The 9,358-nt window shown below is 41.6% G+C and overlaps 4 non-coding genes across 4 annotated transcripts; all 4 read left to right on the top strand.

Annotated features, from left to right (window-relative positions):
* Nucleotides 1-1,799: 1,799 nt before the first annotated feature.
* Nucleotides 1,800-1,881, top strand: trnas-aga (transfer RNA serine (anticodon AGA)). The gene has a single exon. It is a non-coding gene; the product is annotated as a tRNA-Ser (tRNA).
* A 2,814-nt stretch (nt 1,882-4,695) lies between these two features.
* trnaa-ugc (transfer RNA alanine (anticodon UGC)) lies at nt 4,696-4,767 on the top strand. Its single transcript has one exon. It is a non-coding gene; the product is annotated as a tRNA-Ala (tRNA).
* Nucleotides 4,768-6,884: 2,117 nt separating this feature from the next.
* trnaa-ugc (transfer RNA alanine (anticodon UGC)) lies at nt 6,885-6,956 on the top strand. Its single transcript has one exon. It is a non-coding gene; the product is annotated as a tRNA-Ala (tRNA).
* Nucleotides 6,957-7,330: 374 nt separating this feature from the next.
* trnas-aga (transfer RNA serine (anticodon AGA)) lies at nt 7,331-7,412 on the top strand. Its single transcript has one exon. It is a non-coding gene; the product is annotated as a tRNA-Ser (tRNA).
* Nucleotides 7,413-9,358: the final 1,946 nt, after the last annotated feature.

Below are 9,358 nucleotides of genomic sequence, written 5' to 3'. Positions count from 1 at the left end.
CTATTGCAGCACCACATGACTCAAACGCAATAACATGACATTTTCCTTTTTCCAGACTGGGGCTCTTATGTGGTTATGGGAGGATGTGAGTCGTTTGGGAATAAGAGTCATGCACGTTGATTTACAAAACTATTACTTATAGTGTTGGGGAACCACAATATTTTCTTTATGGGGAAAGTCCTCGAGCACCAACATGTATGCATGGACTGAAACTGCAGCAGACGTGTACAAGAGCAACAGGAAAACTCAGCAGAGTGAACTGTATTTGAGTTTTCAGATTAGTATATAAAGTTTGAGATATGGTGTTTTGACAGGACAAACCTGAGTTATCCATCTCTCTAAACAGACGCTGCTGCCACGATAAGGTCTCCCCAGTTCATCCATAATTCATGGTCAAGCCAGTGGTGAATGGCTGGGAGGCCCAGTGCTGTCTGTGGCCCACTACCACACTGAATAATTAAAGACAGAAGTTTCCTCTCTGTTGCCATTTGGTAATTTACATATTTAATGAGGCGAAGAAACAAAAGGGAAGGCTCTTACAAAACAGCCGCTGACTGTGCAGGACCACATTCTGATCTTTCAGGAGTGCTGCTCTCAGTACACATACGGTGTGTTTTTGTAAAGTTTCTCAGCTGACCAGGCGTCCGTGTTGCTCATCTGGGCGTACTTTCCCAAAGTGAGGTAATGTTTTTCAGTCCGCGCTGCCAAAACGCTCTGTGCAAATCAGTTTGCAATGTCATTTCTGGTGGGGTTGTTTTTGTGTAGTTTTCATTCCAGAAAACTACTCTGTCCTTGGTTTTCTTCATTCGATCTTTGCCAGATGTTACCCTCACTATGCAGGCAGCCAAGACAAAAAAAACACCTCCTTCTCCTTAACAGAGCAACATGCTAGCCATGAAGGAGACCAAACTAAGACAAAAAACGGTTTCTGCTTTTTGGCCCCATGTGAGAGACAGGGTGGAGGGGAAGAATGATGATGTCAGTTACATTGGGTTGGATGTGATCCACCTCAGGCCCCTCGACCCCTCTCTCATTGAGATGCTGGAAACATTCTGTCAAATTCTTCTGTGGAAAGACAACAGTGGTTTTACCAACAGCTGGATCTCTGCAGCGAGCCGACACACACTGAGCTCTAACATCTTGTGGAGGGACAAATTGTGTAACACTGAGGAACTACGTCATAGGCAGTGGAGCCATCCTGCTCCTGCCCAATGTGCAAAGAACATAAACAAAATACAAATATTTCCTCTGGATACACTTTGGACCTCATTCTTCAATATCTTCTTAGGTTTTGTCTTAAATTTGCTCATGAGAAAGTACTTGTGAAAACTCTACATCACATGAAGAACCAAATACAGAAAAGGGTTAAGTGTCAAGTGTGTGTATGTTTGCTCTGTTCTTACATAAGAACATATCCCAGATAAGTAAACATTGGTGAATGTCAGAATTTCCATAAAAACTGCTGAAAAGGTTTCAAGAATAAATTTCCTCTAAAGAACGGTCTGTTAATGAAGCTCTTTGACTTTGTCATGCGAGATGTTACTAAATAATGATGCCTCCATTATATTAAAGTGTGCTAATAATCTTTGACAGTGGCAGCTGTCCAGCATTCACAATACCTGCAGCAGCTACATGGAATTGAGACAACTTGTCGACTGCTTTTTACAGGCTGCTTGTTTAAGTTGCTTCCCAATTTTACTGACTGCCGTAGTATTTGCACTCTACAAGTCTTTCAGGGTGCCGGTATCAACAACTATGCCCATGTTTCTAGATAATACAGACAAATATACACAAAAACAGTTGTCGTGGCCGAGTGGTTAAGGCGATGGACTAGAAATCCATTGGGGTCTCCCCGCGCAGGTTCGAATCCTGCCGACAACGTAATGTCCCTTTTAGGCCTAATGGTCTGATCCTCTGCTTCCTAACCAAATCAACAATGCATGTACAGCAAAAACTAGACATAGGGGTGAAATGTAACTTGACTGTGAAGGTTTTATGATACACGTCACCATATAAGAAGAACATAGGTGTTACTAATGTGTACATGCACAGTCTGTATAAAACAACCAGTAAAGTTAACTCGTTCTAAAGTGTTTCTGGTGAAGAGATTGAAATTGGTATAGAATCCCGAAGTCACATCGGACTCTACGTTATGTGAAAAAAAAGGTGTATAACATTGTTAACTTTTATTTGCAACTTTTTTAAGCAATTAGATTAAATTAGATTGTATAGAACTTTATTTATGCACACATCAGGGAAATTCACTCGTTAAAGCAGCAGGTCAGAATAAGGCAGACGGGAGAATAAATAAATATTAAAAGGACAATAGGATAGGAATAAATTATTTAAAAGTTAAATTAAAAAAAATTGAATTAAAAAAGAAGTAAGAAAAATTACATATATAAGAAAATGCTGAGTATGAACATTCTGTACACACAGGATGATTTGTGTGACACACAGGATGAATTATACATGGCAAGTAAGATCATCTTTTGTACATAAGAGTGAGACAGTGGTACATAAAACAAAAAGTGTGCAAACATTTTACTGCTGCTTAGGTGTTTTAAAATACAATGATTCTCTCACATATTGAGTATTTTTTTACTAACTTAAGTTTTTTAAACTGATGTTCATTAACATGCTCTGTCCCTATCAAATAAATAAATCAAACCAAGACCCTGAGTCTGCAGTAGCTACATAGAACTGAGCCAACATGTCCACAGCTATTGACACATGAGCTTGTCCCTTTATGACGACATATATCAAAATGTATATAATATAATGTGTAATGTACCATTAATACTAGATTTAATATTAATAATAAAAATCAAATATCATGGATCTAAGTCTTTACTGTTAAAAGGTGAAAAAACTGATAACTTCCTTTCACTCTCACCCAGTGAAACTGATGTGACATTAAACAATGTGACCACTAGGCGGCGATACACTAAAACACTAAAGGTCCCGTGCTGAAAAAGCTCCAACGTGCTCCTCGTGCCGACCTGCGCACAAACATGCAGTTCAAGAGGCAGCAAGTAAAGAAACTGTGAGTAAGCAAATAAGTTTACAGCCGAAAACAAGGAGGAGGAGTCGGGAGCCCGTGGAGTGAATGGACAAGACCCGGAGCTGGTCCACAGGTGAGCACCGTGCAGAGAAAGGTCAGCAAGCTAATGTTAGCAGGTTGTAGCTCCCCGCAACGTCAGCTAGTCAACATCTTTAGCTAGTTTTAGCCGCTAACGCTAGCCGCTAACCAGCTGACGCAAGACTCTAAACAGATAACGTTGGCAGCTAACCAGCTACCGTTAGCAGGTTGCTGCGTGGTGTGGCTCTGGTGGAAACGCTTCGCTTCACTTGGCTGGAAAGAGGTAAGAGTGACTCCAAGTAACTGAAGGCCATGTTCTGAAATTCTTTCACAATGTTTCCATAACTGATAAATAATCTAAGTAAAATGGGGAAAGACAATTAGAAAATGTCAACTTATTAATGTAATTTGTATTAACAGATCATCTTGTTCTATATATTGTCGAACAGACTTTAGACAAATTATACATATGACGTTTATACATGGACACACAAAATTAACATTTTGTTAGTGGAATTGCAAATATTACGTTTTTTTAAAGCTTGTAAGCAGGGTAGAGTTGTCACTACTCTGTGAATGTGTGTGTCATGAAAACAACTCAACAACAAATGGACAGATTTACACTAACCTTTGTGGGACTATTACTTTTTGAGCTGATGGGTCAAGATCAAGACCCCCTCACAATGTCTCAAGGACAGTTTACAGTATTACCGTATAGACACCACAAGGTCGAACTCTTACTCTGTGAACCATGTTGCACTGTGCATGTGTTTTTAACTTTTTCTTCACTATTATTCTCTATTTGCTGAAAACTGTTTGTAAAGTGGAGGGGATAGTGACGATATATAAGTCATGAAGGTCAATATATCAGAAAAGCCCATTTTACAGGATATTTCCACAAATAAGAGTTGACTGGCAATATATAGCTTATCAATCAGAAAATGATTATCCATCATATGATTGATAATAATAATAATATATATATATTATTAATAATAATAAGTGACATTGTGCAGATGTCACACAGATAATGTCAGAATATAATGTGACCTGGCATTATAAGTAGTGCATATCTGTGAGAGCAGATAGGTAGTCTGGACCCTATAGATACATTTAATAACAGATAAAAAGATTAGTCTCTCTTCAAAGGTTAGGATTAGTTCTGGAATATGATTGTTAAGTAGAATTCTGCAACTAACTTTACATTCCTTGCCTCACCCACATACATGATTGTCTACTACTGCCATCTTGTGGCGCCTTTCTTATTGCTTTATATACCGTCAGAAGGATCATTCAAACATAACTGAGGCTCAGGTTTTTACTTGGTAAACAATGAACAGCTGCTGTTCCTTCAGTAGTAGTAACAGACTGCAGATATTCATTTGCTGCATGGTGACATGTAACTCAGGATCTTCTTGCATATTTTCTTAAGATGAAAATGTTATTAGTTTACAATACAGACTTGGTTGTGATCATCAGTGAAATGGTTACATGTTCATAGTGTGTATATATATATGATCTCTCCACTCACGTGTAGTGTATTTTCAGTTTATGTCTGCTCTTTTCACTGATGTGCAGTATGTAGTGGCTTTTTGTGGTTACAATGGCCACGTGGGGATGTAGCTCAGTGGTAGAGCGCATGCTTTGCATGTATGAGGCCCCGGGTTCAATCCCCGGCATCTCCAGGTTTTTGTTGACTGAAATTCGTCTTTACTATGCCAGCTTAAAGTTACACTGTGCAACTTTTTAACCCGAACATTAGCTTAAAAATTTGTTTCATTATCGACAGACTTGAAATTCATTTAGAATTTATGTGCAGAGATAAAGCTCAAATTCTGAAAAACTAATAAACCCCAAAATACAAAACTTAAAATTAAAACTATTAAACCTAAAATATGTTTTAAAAAATAATACATTTCCAAATTTATGAAAATAACAGTCGAAGCAGTATAGCAAGTTATGGAAGTTCAAAAAAAGGGGTTATTTCCATCCAATCTCTCCTGGTCTGTCTTGAAGACATCAGAAACTGGATGGCCAACAACTTCCTCCAGTTAAATGGTGACAAGACAGAAGTCATCATTTTTGGCCCCCCCAATGCAAGATGCTCTGCTCTAAATAATTTAGGTTACCTCACTCCATTTGTCACACCCTACGCCAGAAACCTGGGTGTCATCCTCGACTCTGAACTCTGTCTTGACAAACAGATTAGTAATGTGGTCAAAACTAGTTTCTACCAACTTAGAGTGATTTCCCGCCTCAAAACCTTCCTATCTCATAAAGACCTGGAGATAGTAATTCATGCCTTTATTACATCACGGCTGGATTATTGCAATTCCCTCTACCTCGGCCTCCCCCAATCCTCACTCAGACGTCTACAGCTGGTTCAAAATGCAGCTGCACGTCTTTTAACTGGCACCAAGAGGCGTGAGCACATCACCCCCATTCTGGCCTCCTTGCACTGGCTCCCCATTCATTTTAGGATACAGTTTAAAGTTTTATTATTTGTTTTTAAGGCACTCAATGGGCTGGCCCCAGCCTACATCACTGACCTTGTACAGCCCCAGTCAGTCCAAAGGTCCCTAAGATCCTCTAGCAAAGGTTTTCTGCACGTGCCACGCTCACGGCTCAAGCAGAAAGGTGACAGGGCCTTTGCTGTCGCCGCTCCACGTCTGTGGAACCAGCTCCCTCAGGACATTAGATGCGCCCCCTCCATTTCTGCCTTCAAGTCTAGGCTAAAAACCCACTTTTACTCCCTGGCCTTCCTTTCCCCCTAACTGTTCACCCCCTGTTCTTGTCTATGTGGGGTGTCCTGTTATTGAATGTTTTTGCACTTTTTATTGGATATTAGGACTTATGGTCAATTTGTATTGTTATATTGTATTATTTGCCTTTTATTGTCATTGTACAGCACTTTGGTCAGTTTATGCTGTATTTAAATGTGCTCTATAAATAAAACTTACTTACTTACTAATACCTTTTGTAATAAATTGTGAAATTGTAACCTTTCTTTTAAAGAACCAATTGAGTATCCCTACTTTTTCAAATTTCTTTATTCAATGTAATTTTATTAGTTACATTTTTGTAACTTAATCATATGCTTATACGTTAATTTGGGAGTTCAAGCACATTTTTTCATCTTAAAGCCAAAATGCATTATATGTAGTATACACATACATATATTATATTTGTATAATTCTGCTCAGAAATTTACCAATAGCTTAGTAAGCTAGATACCCAAAGCACAACAGCTGTGTCCAGTATTGTAGTGATGTGGCCTTCACTATATTCCTCCCACTGTCTGTTGTAATCGTTGCCCCCTAGTTGTGATGCAGACCTGTTTGTCTTCACTCAGTCACCAGGATACGAGTGCCTCTGTCAGTCCTAAACGGATGACTTTCTATGTATGGTTTTCAGGAAAGTAGGCAGTTTGAAGACATTTCCTTTTCAAATTCCTATCTTGGTCAATGAAGTGGGCTGGTTTTCTGTTCTGAAAGTGTCCAAACTCTGGACAAACTACGGCCCCAGTAATGTGAACATTTTCTGGAGTTCATATTTGAAACAGGCTTTAGTGTTGCTGTAAGGAAATATTAATTTAAAAGAACTTCACATTGAATAGAGTACCATAGATGTTGTTTATGAAATGGGCAAAGTGCACATGTGTAAGCATTAAGATAACAATCACTCTCCGAACGGGTAAGTAATCGGTGGAGAAAATGGCCTTAGATTTGCTGATGCCATGATTTATCTGTCCACATTTTCTGCCTTTTGTTGATTTATTTATCACTGTAGTTCACCTAATATAGGGGATGTAGCTCAGTGGTAGAGCGCATGCTTTGCATGTATGAGGCCCCGGGTTCAATCCCCGGCATCTCCAGTATACTTTTATGTTTGAACAGAAGTGATCGTGTTATCTGCCATCTGGCTGTCAATTTAAACATATTACAATATATGCCGTGAACATGGTATTGTGGTATATAAACACCGTTTAACATTGACATGCTAATAACCTGTCATTGCTCTGTTTCATTCAAGGTTATTTCTATACACTTTATGTTTTGTTGTGGTGTACTGGTGAGCATAAATACATCAAGTGTTTTAGCAGAATTGGGTTTTTAGGTCTTCATGGCAATGACACCATTTGCATGTAGTCCAGACAAGTAACATGATACCTTTTCCTGGGAAGTACACATCATCATCCTGAAGTAGAATGTCCATGGTCCGGTCCAACACAAACCCATGATAAAATAAGTTGTCGTGGCCGAGTGGTTAAGGCGATGGACTAGAAATCCATTGGGGTCTCCCCGCGCAGGTTCGAATCCTGCCGACAACGCAGAGCTCCTTTTATATGTGTGAGTGTTAAGAATCCACCCAATCCTGCACTAGAAGCACATGTACAGTTATCAAAAGGAAAAGTGAAGATTTAAATACACAGTTAGACACAACATTGACATGCTAATAACCTGTCGCTGCTCCGTATCATTCAAGGTTATTTCTATACACTTTATGTCTTGTTGTGGTGTACTGGTGAGCATAAATACATCAATTGTTTTAGCAGACTTAGGGTTTTTGGTCTTCATAGCAATGAAACCCTTTGCATGTAATCCAGACAAATACCATGATACCTTTTCCTGTGAAGGACTGATGCAAGATGGCGCCGAGGATGGCTGCTGTGTCTCGCGCTCTCCCACAGCTTTGCTCTTTTTTCTATCTTTTTGTTATTTATTGTACTTTATTTTGCATTGTGCAACCAGTAAAGCGAGCCCTATCATCACATATGATAGAGAACAACTTCTTTCCATCGGGTTAACGATAAAAAACACTTTTTCACCGCCACCAACAACAAACAAAGGAGACTACCCATGGCGCTGGTTACCTGCGTTACCTGGAACACGGAGGCGACGACGAAGGAAACGAGGGACCCGAGCAGGCGTCCTGGTCCGGCTGAGGAAACGTGAGAACCGGCCTCCTCTACCAAGCATTCTTCTGGCTAATGTTCAGTCCCTGGATAACAAGCTGGATGTACTTCGAAGCAGGATGGCTTTTCAACGGGACATCAAGTTTTGTAACGTGATTTTTTTCACGGAGACTTGGCTCGACTCATCGATCCCGGACTCCGCCATTGTTCCCGAGGGGGTCTCCATTCACCGCCAGGATCGGACAATTAACTCGGGGAAGAGCAAGGGAGGAGGTGTCTGCTTCATGGTGAACAATCTGTGGTGCTCGGATGTGGAGATTATTTCTTCGGGCTGTTCTCCGGACCTGGAGCACCTCATGATCAGATGCCGGCCTTATTACATCCCGCGGGAGTTTACATCGGTCATCATCACAGCTGTGTACATTCCTCCACACGCCGACACCAACCTGGCGCTGGACGAGCTGCATGGGGTTATCGACAGGACAGAGACATCACGGCCCGAGGCTGCGTTTATTGTGGCCGGGGATTTTAACAACGCCAAGATGAGGAAAGTCCTGCCGAGATACCATCAGCACATCAGCTGTCCGACCCGCGGAGCGAACACGCTGGACAATGTTTACACTCCCTTCCGGGGTGCGTATAAGGCCCTCCCCCGCCCCCCCCTTCGGCAAATCAGATCACGTTTCAGTTCTGCTGCTGCCTTCCTATAGGCAGAAACTCAAGCGTGACAGACCGGTGACTCGGACCATTCAGCGGTGGTCCGACCAATCAGACTCGGCTCTTCAGGACTGCTTCAGCACGACGGAGTGGGGCGTGTTCCAGGATGATGACATCAACACGTACACGGACGCGGTCATCTGCTAAATCAGCAAATGCATCGATGACGTCGTACCCAGGATTTCTGTACGATCATTTCCAAATCAGAAGCCCTGGATTAATGGTGACGTCCATGCTAAACTCAAAGCAAGGACCGTTGGCTACATCTCAGGGGATCTGGAGGAATACAAGAAGTCCAGGTACACGCTCCGGAGTGCTATTAGCAGTGCTAAGAGACTGTACAGGGACAAAGTGGAGTCCCACTACAAGGGCTCCAACACCAGGAACATGTGGGCCGGACTGAGAACCATCACGGACTACAAAGCTAAGACCATCAGTCCTGATGATGTGTCTGCATCTCTCCCAGAGGATCTGAACACTTTTTACGCCCGCTTTGAGAGCAGCCCCCCGGCTGAGGAGATCGAAGAGGCCCAGGAGGACCGCTGCCCCCCCGTCATATCCAGGGCAGACGTGTGGAGATCTCTCAACCGGATGAACACACGCAAGGCACCTGGACCTGATGGCATCCCTGGCCGAGCTCTCAA

Source organism: Limanda limanda, chromosome 20 (genome assembly GCF_963576545.1).
Source record: "Limanda limanda chromosome 20, fLimLim1.1, whole genome shotgun sequence".
NCBI classification, from domain to species: Eukaryota; Metazoa; Chordata; class Actinopteri; order Pleuronectiformes; family Pleuronectidae; genus Limanda; species Limanda limanda.
The sequence above is the reverse complement of the archived record's forward strand: the minus strand, read 5'-3'. Positions and strand labels throughout refer to the sequence as shown.